The following is a 17714-nucleotide window of genomic DNA, read 5'->3' on the forward strand; positions in this document are numbered from 1 at the left end:
TATATGGGTAGAAACAGACCATACGTTGTTTCTCACTTGATTACCCATAACCATATATCAGATATATAATATATTATAATATCTATCCATATCAGTTAAAACTGATAATATCTGTATCTTGAATGGTTATCCTAAATAGGTTTGAATTCAAATTCAAAACCTATTTGGATAAGGATCAAATTCAAGTTTAAATGGTCATGCCACATGGGCGCCCATTACTAACAGAGACATATAGACTTTACTAAATGCATGATGTTATGAAAGTGAGTGTGCAATATAGGCCCTTTTGTTTTTTGGAAACATGAAAAAAATAAAAATAAAAATAAAAATAAAAAAATTTATTAGTTTATTAACTTATTTAAGTTACATCACTCTTATATTTTTTTACATGTTTTTCCAAAAAAAAAATAAAAAATCAATAAACTAATTTTTTTTCCTACTTCCCAAAACCATAATTACATTTTTGTGATGCACTATTACAACAACATTTAACCACGAGATTTGGTCCGGTGATTGTATAGCAGCATTTGTGGTGTGAGATTTTGGATTATGTTGATTGATTTATTTCTCTCTCATTATGGGGGTTGTTTGTGATTATTAGTGGTTGTTAGGCTTGGTTGATTTGTTGATCACTTTCTAACTATTATAGGTTGGAAATCTGTTGAATGATGTAAATAGTAGAATACAATTATTTAAATTTAACCCTATTTTACAATGTTGAATAAAGCTTTTAGTGAACAACTAAGCTTCTACTGAAATATTATGGCCAAATGAGCTAGCCACATTATGATTTTATGGGTTTTTTATTTTTATTTTTTTTTTGTGGTTGTAAATTGTATCTATCAGTAATGCTAATATGAAGGAAATTTTGATACCCAAATCCACAGGGTATTACATATGAATAATAATTTTGTAGACTAATGTATGATAGATTGGACTAGGTTTGAGGGTAGAAATGAGCTCTCCTTTATATTTTTATTATTTATATCTTTTTACACTTTTTTGTGGATTTCAATTCAGACTCGCATCGATAATTGGAACTGTCTATCTCGTAGGTCTCACAATAAAAGTCATCTATGTAAAAAAATTAACTTCATCGAACAATTATAAATATAGAAATAAATTACATTTTGTTTTATAAAATAAACGATAAATATGATAATAAACTTAAACTATTCATTTTATAAAATAGAATGTGATTTATTTATGTTATAATTGTTTGATAAAATTAATTTTTTTACATAAATAATATTTACTACGGGACATTCGAGATAGATGAATTAAATTATTAATACATGTCTAGGTTAAGACCTTGGAAAAAAAAAATATGAAAAAAGTATAAAAAAAAATATAAAAAGGAACTTAACGCTAAGAATGATCCTTTAATCAATTACGGCCAACAACTTCGATTATACAGAATAAGTAGTTTACTATGATTTTCTAAAAAAAATATATTTTAAGTCCCATGTGACATTGTTCCAAAACAAAACCGGTTGGTAGCTCGAAATATCAGAGGGTCGAATGGCTCGAAATCTCAAAACGACGTCGTTTTAAGTTTTTTTTGTATTCTCTTACCAGTAAGAGAATATTTTCGACCCATTCGACCCTTCACTTTCGAGCTACCAGCTATTTTCCGTTCCAAAATTATCTAAATTATTCATTTGTGTGGCCTTGTCCTTGTCTGGTCCTACATCAATCCCACGCAAATGAAAGACTTGAATGACTTTGTGACATGGCAATGAATAATTGCTCCATTTTGCGTGTCATCTTGAATGATGTGAACACTTATGATTCAACATTAACTACTCATTATAATTTTTAAAAAAGTTAATTTATAGATATAGAAATTAGAGAAATTTTATAGAATAATACTATATGTATTAATTAGTGCACTAACTAGTGTATCAATTGATGATGTGGCATAATTTAAGAGGTTTTTGATATTTGTATTGTGAATAATAAGTGGGGTCAATAATAATGTCATAAGTAGTATTGACACACTAGTTAGTATTCTAATTAGTGTATGTAGCACCACCAAATTCTATAATACATATTTGTTCAATGTCCTATTCTAAATTGACATAATTTTATTAGAAATTTTGTAATATCAACCATAAATTAGCATAATAAAATGTTCAAAATTTTGTGATTCATGTAATAAAAGTTTGTGACTTGGTTACAACATATTTTTACGTCAATTTGTGACAATGTTACATATTTTGTGGTTGATGTGACAAAATTATGCCAATTTACGATAAAGTGTATATGATATACACCCTTAATGTTTGTAGATATTAATGAAATTGTCTACAACTTTAATGGTCACATCTGAAAGGAAAAAATAAAAATAAATAAATAAATACAGAGTGAGTTATAAATTTTTGTGTAAAAATATATGGTCCATTTTTAGATTAATCTGACAGCACCCTAAGAATTGAATCAACTTAATCGATAAATACACAGACCCCCCATTTGATTCTAAAATTACACTGAGATCGGTGTATTTGTTAAAAATCTCAAGGGAGGGGCGGTTCGTCTAATTAGTCAATGTTAGTGTTTTTCTATGGAGCTAACAATACTGTTGACACCACCTTGGTAAGAGGCGGAATTAGATTTAATACTATACAAATTTTTAAAAAAAAATTGTAAAATTTTCTTACTTACTAATATGGCACAAATCACATTATTAAAGTGTATTCTGTTTCAAATTCTATTATTTTTTTTTATTGCAGGATAATGTCATTTAGTTAGAAAAGTTGATAATGTTAGTTTGTATAGGATTTTCCTTTGTCTAATTTCTGAATATGAATTAGCTAGCCGTGATATAAATTTTTTTATTATTATAATTAGGGGTAATTTTAAAAGAATTCAAGATTTGACCCTAAAAATAAAATAAATACAAAACTTTTAATTTTATCAATTTAGACCCATTTTATGTACACCTACATTGAATTTAATCAATAAAATACTTTTTTTATGTTGGTTTTACCTAACAAAAATACGCAAATGTTTATATTGAAAAAAATCAAAAGATTAGGATTGAAATTAATAAAAGTAAAAATTTGAAACTTATTTTGTTAGAAGGGTTAAGGGTTATACATTGAGGCTGGTTTGTTTGTTTGCTTTTCTTTTTTTCTTTTTTTTTGTAATTTCCCCTTATAATTATTTATTTATTTATTTTTGTATTAGTAGTGGTAATATGTAGGAATTTTCAATCCTAAAACCCACAAGATAAGGGGATAATTAGACTACTACGTATCAAAAAAAATTCAAGTAATACATGATAATTCATTTTTATTAAGTAATTAAGAGACAAATGATAATTTACTTATTATATGTTGCGATTTCACATTTACTAAAAGAAAATTGCTTCAGAGCTTGAAATTTTCGAGGCTCGAGTGGCCCGAATTTCAAAACGACATCGTTTTGGATTTTTTTTCCCTCTCTTTTATCTCTGAAACAGAGGGATGGAGAAAGAGAGAGAGAGAGAGAGAGAGAAGAGAGAAGAGAGAAGAATGAGGGGGAACAAAGATAAAGAGAGCTCCACCCACCGGCGCCGTCATCCTCTATGTGTATACACAGATCTGTATATTGTGTATATCTCTCTATTCTATGTATCTCTCTCTCTCTCTCTCTGTTCCCCGATCTGTATAGATCAGTGTGTATACATAGATCTGTATCTCTCTCTCTATCTGCTCTGTGTATCTCTCTCTCTCGCTCTGTTCTCCGATCTGTGGATTTTGATTTTGATTTTGATTTTGAGTGTTGTGGTGGTGGAGCAGAAAATACAAAAGAAGAAGAAGAAGAAAAAAATAGGGGTGGTGGAGCAAATCTGTGTATACACAGATCTTGTTTGATTTTTTTGATTTTTCCTCTCCTATATCTCTTTTTTTGATTCTAAGTTATGGAAGAAGAAAAGAAAAGAAAAAACAGAGGAGAACAAATCTAGGAACACAGAGCAAGAAGACAAATGGGGGAAAAAAAAAGTGCCAAAACGACGTCTTTTTGGCACCTCGAGCCATTCGAGCCTTGATGGATTCGAGCTACCTAGCAGGACTGTTTACTAAAATTACCACATAAATAATACCATATGGTACTCCATGTGTATCTAATGATTTTCTGAAGGTAGGAGGCCCAAGTTAATCAAGGCCGGCCAACCACTCCATGAGCAGAGTGTTTGCTTTAATTTTTCCACAAATATTTGCCAAATCAATAAGTGAAAGGGCCCACACTACAACATATAAGAGTTTTAGAGACTAAATGTTTTGATCTCTAACAGTGAAAATTTTGTTACAAAAGACATTTAGGAACCAATTTTTATCGTCATGAGAATAGTCGTTAAAATGTCGTCTCGAAAAGTAAAAAATAAGACTTTTAGAGACAAAATTTTGAAAATGTAACTAATAAATAGACTTTTAGAGACAAAAAAATTTGGTTCCAAAAGGATAATAATTCATCACTAATGTCTAATTTTCATTGCTAAAAATATAATGATGAAATTTTTCGTAATAAAAATATTTGGTCTTTAAAAAATAATTTTTTCTCTAAATTTTAATTCCTAAAACCTTAATTGTTTGTAGTGCCAGAGTATGATGGTGCTTTTAGTGCCTTTATAAAGACTCAGACCATTTGGGTGCTAAATGTGCAATTCTAATTTTGTGCAGAACATGCAAAGAAGAAACAGGTGTGCGATGTTTAGAGAGATGAAGTTGGTGTGGTTGTCGGTAATGTTGTGAGTTTTGGCTAGTGAGTGCTATGGGTGTTTGGAGCATGAAAGGGTTGCTCTTTTGCAACTAAAAGCTTCTTCCATCAACGACCAAAATCGCTATTTCCTCCCAATGTGGGTGGAGGCTTGGGAGGGTGAAATGACGATTGACTGCTGTAAGTGGGAAAGAGTCAAGTGCAACGCTACAACAGGGCGAGTGATCCAACTCTTACTCAATTCTACAGAGAATTATTTGAAATTAAGAGATTGGTATCTGAATGCGTCCATGTTTCTTCCATTTGAAGAACTTGATAGTCTCGACTTATCATGCAATCAATTAGCGGGTTGGCTTGAGAATGAAGGTTTTTTTTTATTACTAGAATAGCAACCAAACAAGTCTACTCTATTGTTTTCTTTTTGACAATATTTCCTGAAATCACATTGTATCCTATGCTATGATATACATTATTGACTGTTTTACAGGTTTTGAGAAGTTGGGTGAATTAACATCTCTAAAGTCTCTAAATCTAAGTGTTAATAGTTTGAAGGGAAAGATTCATATTAATGGTGAGTTTAAAGTCTATTTCTTTCCATTCTTAACTAAGAGCTTGAGACTAGTGGTGTAAGAATTCAAAAATAAGCAGGTTTCTTTGGTTTCCAACTAATTAATACTTTAATTTTCTTGACTTGAGACCTGATCTTAAAGGTTTGAATAACTTGGAGCCGCTTGATATTAGCGATAATCAGTTTGATGGTTTCATAACTCACTCAGGTATGATAACAATACCACTTCAATATGAAGAAAATAATTAATCAAAAAAATATAGATGCTCCGGTTTGAAAAATACATTTTTTTTTACTCTATTTTTTAGGATAAATGCGATAAATTGAATAAATTATGATTATATATGTGGGGGCATATTTTGTGAATGAAAAACGTGGTCGAGGTAACGCCGACGTGTTAGCCAGAGTGCCACGTGGCTTGGTCATGTGAGAGATGATCTCGGCTAGGCCGAGGTTATCTTTGGAGATACCGGAATCCGAGATGAGTGGATAAGAGACAAAAGTCCTAGAATGGGGGAGGACCTCAGTCAGGATAAAGATAAAGCTCTTAGAGAGTTTATCTCTATCTGGCTGGGAGTCCAAGATGAGCATTGAGCTAGAGTCCATTGAAGCTAGGCTTCTACAAGGATCAGGTTAGTGCTGGCTATAAAAGTAAGGCACCCTCGTGGGTCTAAGGTAAGTTTTTTGTATTCTGGGTAGTGAGTTAAGCACTATTTGCTATCTTTGAGAGATAACTGAGTACTGACTTGATTGTCGGAGTGCCCTCGGGTGGACGAACCGCCGCCGGAGTCTTATCTTTCTATGACAGGTTGTTCGGGCATAATCTATTTTGCCTGTGCTCTTCTGCGGAGTTCCTGTTTGGCAGTGTGGTCAGAAATCAGCACCCATAATTTGGCGCCGTCTATGGGAACGTAAGGAGAATAGATGGCCAACGACAGACAGAAGGAGAAGATTGGAAACGACATCCCTAGTGGGAGTGGTAAACACGCCGATCCTAATGTGGCGAAGAGAATTGTAATGAAGAACCTCAGGATCAGAATCCCGGGGAGAAGGACGTCGACCAAGAGGGAGACGCACCGAAGAAAACAAGCCGAGGCGAGTATTACAACAAGAGTGACCTCCAGGTATAGAAAGATAGATGCCTGAAGAGGGATGGCAAGATGAAGGGAATGACAAACAAATTGGCAGACCTACAATCGGTTGTTAACTTCATGATGCAGAACAATGTCATGCAACCACCGTTTCCATTGGAGGACACGCCGATTCCAGCGGCCAAGAATGACCCCCAGAAAGGGGGATAGAAAGCAGTCCCTGCAGTCCCTCAGCATGAAAGGACAAAGGAGCATTCTCATCGGCCTTCGCGAGAGGTTGGGCGAGGAGAGTTGATAAGAGGAGAGTCTCAAAGGACACCTCGTGCCAAGGGAACTTATGTCAAGGAACATCGACATGTTCAAGGGAAGGAGCTTTGTTTTGACACAATGAATGAAGGGAGGTCCAAGAGGACTCACAACAACACCGGGAGTAGTGCACCAAACAGGCTAAAATCCGTTGGCAGCCGAGCTCCTGGTTAGACTAAGGAAGATTTGAGGGACTACCTCTAGAGGAAGCGACAAGATGTTGAGGTCACATCTCTGGTTAAGCCAAGAACGCTGTTCTCAGTAGAGTTGGATAAATTTGAGGCCCCAAAAAGGTTTCACATGCCGAGGTTCCAAATATGCGACGATAAGTCCGATCTGAATTTTCACTTCAGCTTGTACCTGAATTCAATGGCACTGTATACCAGGAATGAACCATTGCTCTACAAGGTGTTCCCCTCATCCTTTGGGGAAATCGCATCATATTGGTTTCATAAGTTGCCGAAAGGAATTGTGAAAAGTTGAGAAGGCCTGGCCGAGATGTTTGTGGCTAAGTTTGTTACAAACAAACTGCAGCCGCTAGGGATAGACTCCCTGATGGCTCTGAGAATCGACAAAGATGACAGCCTCAGGGCTTATGCCAAAAGGTATTATGAAGTGTTTAACCGAATACCAAGCTGCCACAAAGAGTTGGCAGCCGTATCTTTTAAGAATGGCCAGAACGATGACTGCATGCTTCAGAAGTCGCTGGCAAAGACTTTGCCAAAAAGCATGGAAGAGCTCATGGCAAGGATCGAGAAATATGCCAGAGCAGAAGAGGATACGCCAAGGACAAAGGCGTCAAAACAGGAGAAGAGAAACGGCTCGCCAAAGCGAGGCCAAGGTAATACTAGATATAACAGGCATGAGATAGGACTAAGGGTTGTACTGGTAATCACCACCGTATTCCGGATCCCAATTTATAAAGTTCTGGAAAGAATCAAGAACCAGCCGTATTACAGAGCGCCAGAGAAGATTCCGGGCAAATTTATGGGGAGAAGCCTAGGCAAGCACTGTGTCTACCACAATGAAGATGGACACCTGACGTATGGTTGTAGAGCCCTAAAGGCACATTTGGAAGATTTGGTTAGACAAGGTCACTTGAGGGACCTAGTGAATGAAGCCAGAACAAGGGAAGAGCAAGCAAGGCTGCCTCAGGCACCGGCAACACCACCTTCACCCGCACCACAACCGCAAGTAGATGGACCTCGAGTGATCAATGTGATTCACTCGAAGGTCAATGAGAACGAGGTACGTGGGAAGACTCAGAGGGTAAAGCACTTACAGCATGCGTATCAGGTCCAGCAAAAGAGGCCTAGGGTAGAGGAGTACCAAGGACCAATGGTGTCTTTTACTGAAGCTGACCTAGACATGGTGCAGCATCCATACAACAATGCTCCGGTGATATCCCTCAAGATTGGAGAATGCCAGGTAAGGCGCATTCTAATTGACCAAGACAGCTCTTGTGACATCATGTATGTCAGATGTTACAAGGAGCTCAGCCTTTACCAAGATGATCTGAAGCAGTCCAACAGTCCAATGGTCAGGTTCAACAGAACACCGACATGGCCCTTGGAAGCAATAAGTTTGGAGGCGTAGGCAGGCACCAAGAAGGCAAGTACAGAGTTCACAGTAATTGGCACTCCCTCCTTTTACAACATTATCTTGGAGAGGCCATGGTTGCACGCAATGAGGGTTGTTCCCTCAACACTGCACCAGCTGTTGCAGTTCCCAACAGAGCATGGAATTGAGGAGATTAGAAGGGATCAAGTGCAGGCAAAGAATTGCTCCATGGCAGTAATGAAATCCACCTGCAACGCACGAGAAGAAGAAACAGTAGAGATTGAGGATGAGGACATGGAGGTCCTAGATGGCGTCGACAAAGAGCCAGCCAACAAAAGCAAGGAAGCCTTGAAGAAAATTCTGATCCAGCAAGGGGATGAAGAGCGCTTCTTTCTTTTTGGCTTAGGCTTGGCCAAGAATGAGGAAAGGGAGTTAGAAGTATTCTTGCGAGCAGACATAGAGGTGTTTCACTTGGACGCCCTATGAGATGCCTAACATTGACCTTGAGGTTACATGCCACAGACTGAATGTAGATAGGTCTACTAAACCCATCATTCAACGAGCAAGGAGGCCAACGTTGGTTCATGTGGAGGCAGTAGAAGAGGAAGTGAACAAATTGTTAGAGACTAGAGCCATCCGGGAGGTAAACTACTCCATTTGGCTGTCCAACACTATGGTTGTGAAAAAGAAGAATGGGAAGTGGAGGGTCTACATGGACTTCACTAGCCTGAATAAGGCTTGTCCCAAAGACAGTTTTCCACTCCCCAAGATCGATCAATTAGTGGATGCCACTTCAGGGCAAGGAAGGATGAGCTTCCTAGACGCTTATAGGGGGTATCATCAAATAGCAATGTACCCCTTAATGAGGAGAAGACTGCATTTATCACCCCAAAAGGGCTGTATTACTACAAAGTGATGCCTTTCGGGTTGAAAAATGCAGGGGCAACTTACCAGAGATTGGTGACCAAGATGTTCAGACATCTAATTGGCAAAACAGTGGAAGTATACATTGATGACATGGTCGTGAAGACCAAAGAACCTGAGAATCACCTGGCCGACTTAAAGGTAATTTTGACATCCTGAGGACATATTGGCTTTGACTCAATGCGTCGAAGTGCACATTTGGAGTTGGATCTGGTAAGTTTTTGGGATACTTGGTTACCAAAAGGGGCATTGAGGCAAGCCTAGATCAAATCAAGGCTATCTTGGACTTGAAAAGCCCAACGTTGGCAAAACAAGTGCATATTTTAATAGGGAGGGCCGCAGCCCTTAATAGGTTCATAAGTAGAAGCTCAGATAAGTGTAAACCATTTTTCAGCTTATTGAAGAAGGCTACAGATTTTTTGTGGACAAAGGAGTGCGAAGTTGCCTTGGCTAACTTGAAAAAGTACCTAACAACAGCTTCAGTTCTGTCAAATCCAGTACCGGGAGAGGAGCTACTCTTATACTCGGCGGTTTCGGAGCATGCAGTGAGTGCAATGGTAATCAGAGAAGAGAAGGGAGAACAAAGGGCAGTATACTATGTGAGTAAAACCCTAGTAGGTGCAGAGACTAGGTATTTACCCTTGGAGAAATTGACATTGGCCTTAATGGTGGCCTCTAAGAAGTTAAACCATTATTTCCAAGCCCACAAGATTGTGATATTAATTGAGCACTCCTTGAAGTCCCTGCTACAACAAGGAGATCTGGCAGGTAAGGTAGCCAGATGGGCAGTAGTACTGGACCAATACGACCTGGAATTTAGGCCCAGAACGGTAATTAAATGCTAGGTTTTGGCCGACTTTATGGCCAAGTTCACACCTGGAGCCGTCACACGTCGGGCTCCGATGAGCCGCGACTTAGGGTGTCTAGGGAAACAATAAGAGACCTAGCTGGGAATGAAAAACCCCACAGCAGATCAAAAAAAAAGAAGAAAAACGCAAGCCCTGCGACATTTACATCGGCGACTCCTTCTGCCTGTTTGTTTATAGGAGTTTAAACCATCAATGAGTGGTGGCAGGAGTAGTGCTAGTATCGCCAGATGGGCGAATGTTAGAATAATCTATTTGATTAGGGTTTAAGGCCTTAAACAATGAAGCATAATATAAAGCACTGATCACAGGATTGAAGTTGGCAGCAGCAATGGAAGCCGACGAAATGGTAGTCTTCTATGACTCCCAGCTTATTGTGAACCAAGCAACAGGCGAGTATGCAGCCCGAGATGAAAGAATGACAGCCTATGTAAAAGAGGTTGTCAGACTGTTAGCCTTATTTCAGGATTACTGACTACAACAAGTTAGCCGAGGTGACAACCGCTATGCCGATGCCTTGGCTAGTGCAATGAAATTAGGGGAGGCAAGGACAACAATGGTTGATTATTTGTCAAGCCCAAGTGTGGAGCCATTAATCACAGAGTATGAAGCAATGTGTGTGTGGAGATGGATCCGAGTTGGATGGACGCAATAGTAATGTTCCTTAGAGATGGGAAACTGCCAGATGACCGCAAGGAAGCGCGCAAGACCAGACTGAAGTCGATTAGGTTTAGCCTAGCAGCAGAGGGACATCGCTACAGTACTGGTCCCCTTTTAAGATGTGTGCATCTCACCCAAGTTGAAGACTTCTTGTATGAAATACATGAAGGGGTATGTGGAAACCACGCTAGGGGTAGATCACTTGCTCATAGGGCCATTACTCAGGGATACTGATGGCCCTACATGCAAAAGGATGTTGAAGCCTACGTCAGAAAGTGCGAGAAGTGTCAAAGGTTCGCACCTTTAATACATCAACCAGCAGCAGATTTGAACCCAGTGTTCAGCCCTTGGCCATTTGCCCAGTGGGGCATGGATCTTGTTGGACAACTACCCCAAGCAACTGGGTAAAGGAAGTTCCTTCTGGTAGTAACTGATTATTTCACAAAGTGGGTAGAAGCTGAACCCCTTGCAAAGATTCGGGATATTGATGTGAAGAACTTCATATGGAAGAACATCATCACCAGGTTTGGGATCCCAAGGGCAATAATAGCAGACAATGGTACGCAGTTTGATAGCAAGCTAATCAAAAGTTTCTGTGCAAAGTACAAAATCAAGAATTATTACTCTACTCTAATTTTCCTCAAAGTAATGGTCAAGTAGAACCACCCAATAAGATGATCCTGGATAAGAGGCTGGAAGCCGCAAAGGGAAAATGGGTGGAAGAGTTGCCCAATGTACTCTCGGCATATCAGACTACGTCGAGGAGATCAACTGGGGAGTCCCTATTTGCCATGGCTTATGGCACTGAAGCAGTCATCCCACTAGAAGTCGGCATCCCAAGGATCAGAGCCCAGGGAATTGAGAATGGGACTAATGAGGCATTCCTGGCCCGAGATTTGGACCTGTTGGAAGAAAGAAGGAAGAGAGCAACAATTCAACTGGAGGCATACCAGCAACAACTTGCTAGGGCTTACAACAAGAAGGTTAACCCAAGAGAGTTCAAAGTTAGGGACCTTGTGCTGAGGAAAGTGGTCAGTAACAAAAAGGATCTTAGAGAGGGCAAGCTTGGCCCAAATTGTGAGGGGCCTTATAGGATTACCTCGGTCACCGACAATGGGGCATATCAGCTTGAAGACAGTGAGGGCAAAGAGTCGCCAAGACCCTGGAACACTTGCAACTTGAAGTTTTTCTATCATTAGATTTTTGTTTTTTTCGAAGTTTATAACATTAGCCGAAGTAATAATAATAAAATTTTAGCTTGATTTTGAAATTTGTGTAATAGAACTAACCAGTCCTTTGGCGATGTTTCCGATTGAAACATGATGAATAACTTAGACTTATTATATGGCAGAGTTGAATTATACTTGCATATAATAGAGTTGAACTAAATTGGTGATGTTTCTAAAGTGAAACATAACGAATAACTTAGACTTATTATATGGCAAAGTTGAATTATACTTGCATATAATAGAGTTGAACTAAGTTGGTGATATTTCTAAGTGAAACATGACTAATAACTTAGACTTATTATATGGCAGAGTTGAATTATACTTGTATATAATAGAGTTGAACTAAGTTGGGGATGTTTCTAAGTGAAACATGATGAATAACTTAGACTTATTATATGGTAGAGTTGAATTATACTTGCTTATAATAGAGTTGAACTAAGTTGGCGATGTTTCTAAGTGAAGCATGACGAATAACTTAGACTCATTATATGGCAGAGTTGAAATTATACTTGCATATAATGGAGTTGAACTTAGTTGGATTAACCTGGACTTGCCATGTCGGCAGAATCAAACTCAGATTGGAACTAAGTACATTTCAGTTAGATTAACAGAGAAACCAAGGTAGATAACCTCGACTAGTCTTTGTTTGAATCTAACTTTGGCAAAAGACCCTAGGCACATGCTTAATGTGAACTTAAGTGAAACTTAGGTTCACATTAGGGGGCAGGGAGTTGGGTAAGAATGATAAACTTGAAAGCAAGAGCTTGGGACTTGTTGAAATTTTTGAAAAAATTTACAAGATATAATGGGCTTAACACTTGTTGAAATTTTTCCAAAATTTACAAGTTAAAATTGGCCGGGAAAAAACTATCCGAGATACATAATGGCCGAGATGGCCAACCAGGTTGCCAAGTTTGGAAAGGATAGAATGAGGAAGTCTTAATAGAAGATAGCATGTGAAAGTAAAAAAGCAATACTGAATAACACTTGTAAAAATATTTTGATGTTTTTAAGTGTTAGCCGAGGTACTCCAATGGTTGGCCAAAGCAAACAGTCAAGGTTTGTATCTGAGGTATTATACCCCAGAGTTATTATATAGTTAAAGGTATACCTTGAAGAAGTGAAAAAATATTCTAAGTATGGAAGCATGAAAGGTATGAAAGAAAGTAGTAAAGCATACATGAAACAAACATTCAACACTTGGAATAAAAGAGAAGACTTGCATTAAAAAAAAAAAAAAGGCATTTCTGCCTGGCAAAAGATAACTTGTTCGAGGTACAAAAAAAGGCACATCGGCCAGACTAGAATTAAAACATTGCCTAAAAAAAGTTGCAAAGACTACAGAGGAAAAAGTACAAGATACAAAAATAGAGAAAAGATTCTAAACAGGCTATTCTGCGTCGACGGGTGGCTGTGTTGCAACCTCGGCAGACAGCTGGGAAAGCTTCTCGGCATTTCTCTCAACCTCGATCTCGGCATCGATCTCCTGAAGAGTTTGGTCGAGGCTCTTCTTGGCTATATGCACCTCAGCCTCTGAGATGGCTCTTTTGGGAGAGGCATACTTGGAGACCTCGTTCTCATCGTCCTGAGTCAAGTCCATGACTTGCTCATTCAGAGTTGGGGACTTGGCCCCAGCAGAACCCTCAGCTCCAGCTCTAGCTCCAACCTCGACTTCTTCTTCTTCTTCTTCATCTTCTTCTTCTTCTTCCCCCCAGCCTCACCCTCAAATTGGCTTGGAACGGGAGGGAATGGCACGACAATTTGTCTCTTATCTCAAAAAGATGAGTCCTCAAGGATAGCCAACTCTTTCAAAGCAACCATCCAACCAAGGGTGTAGCCCCTGTTGCATGCCTGTCTGACTTGTTTTTTGTATTGCTTATGGACGTCGGTTACCCCCTCGGTATAGGCCTTCTCGTCTGCCTCTTTGATTTCAGCTGCCTTTGTAGACAGTGTCATTTGGAGCTCGGTTTGGGTGTGGGCCTCTTTCTCCTTGGCTTCTTTTGCCTCGGCCTTAGCGACCTCAACAACATTTTCCGTGGCCTCGGCTTGGTCCTTACCATTCTTCAAGGCCAACTCAGTAGCCTTGGCCTGATCTAGGAGACCTCAGATGCGAGCCTTGGCCTTGGTGAGTGAAGAAAGGAGATTGGCAGCCTCTTTTGTTTTTTGGGTAATTTTTTTTTTTTAATTCATTGGTCTTAACTGCAAGGGAGTGACCCTGCTGGATAGCTTGCAAGAGTGCAAAGAAAATTAGTTAAGTATGAAAACCAGAGTTAAAGCTAGATAAAAAGTTACAAGTATTGAGACTTACCAAGACACAATGTTGCATCATCATTGCATAATTTTCATACTCCGAAAGCTCATCCATCCGATTGATGTCGGCTGGGAGTAGAACGGCAGTGGAAATGGCGGCACCAACCTCCAAACTGTCCAGAGCATCGTCCCCCGCTAGAAGAGGTCAGTCTCCAACTATGACAGATGGATTCTAAGGAGCGTCGACACCGAAACTGGAAGGATTAGAGGAGCCATTGGACCTCGTCCTTTTGGGTTGGGGTGGGTCAGACGCCTCGGCCTCGGCTGGTCTCTTGTCGCTCGAAGGAGTACTCTTTTCAACCTCGGCCAACTTGGAGATTGGTACAGTGTCCTCAGAGTCGATCTGAGTCACTGTTACCTTGGCTTTGGCTTTCTTCACCCTCTTTGGCTTAGCCTTGGGTTGGGATTGTGATGTGAAGGATTGAACTGTTACGACCCCAGGCAGGTTGGCCAAGAGGTCTTTAACGATCGCCTTGCTACAACCCATTTCTTCGGTGGTAGCGGCAACGGTAACTTTGGTACCAAAATGGATTGTTGGAAGTGCAGTAGGTGAGTTTGTTGGATCATAAGCCAACGCCTTAGTGCTTTGGCATTTATGGCTACGATTTCTGCCTGCAGAAGCAAAGAGTGGAGCTCAGTGTCGACGTTGGCGCTGGGCTGGAGGAATCAGTTGGGGAGCAGATGTTGATGGCTGCTTCGCTGGATCAGAAGTTGAGGCTTGATCAGGCCTTAACGATGAAATGGCAAGGGGAGTTGTTGCAGAAGGTGGAGATTTGCTCTTTCGAGGAACGTCGGGCAGCAGGCTCCGGTAAGTCGGGATGTAATTAAGGAGAATTGGAGCCTTGCGAAGTTCGATTGGCAGGCTAAGAAGGCGAACCAAGTCTTTGCTCTGCATGTAGTATCGGCGAAAGTCTTTTTTGGCTGGGGAAGAGTTACAAAAAACAGATCATACATTAGGAGTAGATTAACAGAGAAATGATTAAAAAGTAGAGGGAGGGACTCTAGGGAGGGAAAATAAGTCCTTACCCTTGTCATCCCTAAAAACTTCGCGGCGCAAAGGGAAAAGGTCGAATTCGTCATCTGGCGCGAACTCCCAATTGCCCGAGACAATCAGTCATCTGTCGCGCCTTTATTTGAGTCTGGAATATCGGCTATCAGCTTGTATTGGGTGGATCTCGGCTTAACGTAATATGTATAGTCAGCTTTGGTTTTAAGGCCACACATCGTGTAGCAGTACTGGATATCAGACAAGGTGATCCTAGCGTTCTGTCGACGTTCCAGCTCGGCAGTGCTGTTTATGATCCTAAAAGAGTTTACAGCTAATTGCATGGGGTTCAATTTGCAATAGTAGAGGACCTCCCTAAAGAGGATATTGAGGGGGAATCTGACTCCTCCTTCAATGATAAAGACTACGGAGAAAGGCATGTAATCCTTCCCAAACATGATTGAGTCATTCTCTCCAGCCAACCGGATTTGGACATCGGCTAGAATGGGAAACTCCTACCTAAAGTACTCTAGCTTAGAAGGGTTGTCGACTCTCCACCTGAACATACCCATTATCTTGGCCAAAGTGGGTCCAATTTCAGGTTTTTTGGCAAGAGGTTTGGAAAATGGCAAATGATCTCGGCGAAACCCTAGAGAGCACTGGTGTAAATATTTCTAAGAATCTAAGGGGGTTTCGGTTCAATTTTCCTAAAGAATAGGGTTCTAGAACAAATCTCAAACCTAAATCTATGCAAATATAGGAATCAAAGGCAATAATCTAGAAATAAAGCAAGAAGACCAAAAAAGAAATGAAATTTAGAAATCAGGAGCGAAGTAGAAAGCAAGACGATAAATGTACACATCCAAAACTTCAAGGCACTGACTGAGTGTGTGAAGAACAGTGTGCAAAAGTCACATCAAAAGAACATGATTGGCATTTTCATAAAAGACTACACAGATTCAAGATTCAAGAACCAGGAGACCGATTCATGATTGAAGAAAAAAAAGAGAAACAGATTGTAACCATGAAAATAGATTCAATAGCAACAGGATGGACAAATGGTAAAAACCATATTCAAAATCATGAAGGGATAAAATTGAAAATTGAAATAAAGCAAAGAACTCACCAGTTGGGTCTAGGGTCGAGGACGCCGGTTTGAGGTTCGCCGGAGTCAGACAGTGATAACAAGTGGAGCAGGACAGTGAATGCTTCGCCGGAGGAGGTGATCGGAGCAAGTTGCAGAGCTTGAAGACTTGAACAATGGCAGTTTTGGGAGAGAGGCGCTAGAGAGAGAAAGTTTCAAGGCCAAATCAAAGATGTGAAGTGAAAAGACAGAGAGAGGGAAAGTGTTTTTGTTAAAACCGAAAAGGCGGCAAAACCATAATGAATGTGCCTTGGACGACGTACCTGTCAGGCGGTGTGCGTAGAAGCGACACAACCTGATAGTGCATGTCAAGTACGAATCAATGAGAGAAGGACTCGTGGTGAAAATGGTTGAGTAAACTGTGCGTGACAACTTATGAACAGATAAAACTCTTGGAGTTCTTGATTTAATAAAGCAAAAACTTCTGCTAGAGGTGCAATTTTGGTTAAGGAACTTGAAGAAACTTGGTTCATGGTTCTTGGTCATCGATAAAGTGGACCGCAGAGTCTCGGTCATGTGAAGCCGACAGGTGATGATCTCAGTCATGAAGGATAGAGCAAGTCTTAGCCGACGTGGTATATGGACAAACGATGTAGGTTCCATCACCTCAAGATGCCGAGGTCATGGGACCTAGGGGGCAGTTGTGGGGGTATATTTTGTGAATGACAGCACGTAGCCAAGGTGACGCCGACGTATCAGCCAGAATGCCACGTGGCTTAGTCATCTGAGAGATGATCTCGACTAGGCCAAAGTTATCTCTGGAGATACCGGAATACGAGATGAGTGGATAAGAGACAAGAGTCCTAAAATGGGGGAGGACCTCAATCGGGATAAAGATAAAGCTCTTAGGGAGTTTATCTCTATCTAGCTGGCAGTCCAAGATGAGTTTTGAGCTAGAGTCCATTGAAGCTAGGCTTCTACAGGGATCAGTTTAGTGCTGACTATAAAAGTAAGGCACCCTCGTGGGTCTAAGGTACGCTTTTTGTATTCTGACTAGTGAGTTAAGCACTATTTGCTATCTTTGAGAGATAACTGAGTGCTGACTTGATCGTCAGAGTGCCCCCTGGTGGACGAACCACCGCCAGAGTCTTATCTTTCTGTGACAAGTTGTTCGGGCGTGATCTATTCTGTCTGTGCTCTCCTACTGAGTTCCTGTTTGGTAGTGTGGTCGAAAATCAGCACCTACAATATACATGAAGTGACATACAAAATAAATAATTTGAATAATCAAAATAGGACTTGTGATGGATCTAGACAACACCCTTCCGTGCCCAACCCAAAATTAAAAACAACTTACTTGGATGGCGGCCGAATTAATGATTCTAGTGAATTAGTTTTTTTTTTTTTGGAAAATAAAGATTGTTTATTTT

Source organism: Camellia sinensis, chromosome 11 (genome assembly GCF_055761805.1).
Source record: "Camellia sinensis isolate YWXY chromosome 11, ASM5576180v1, whole genome shotgun sequence".
Classification (NCBI taxonomy): Eukaryota; Viridiplantae; Streptophyta; class Magnoliopsida; order Ericales; family Theaceae; genus Camellia; species Camellia sinensis.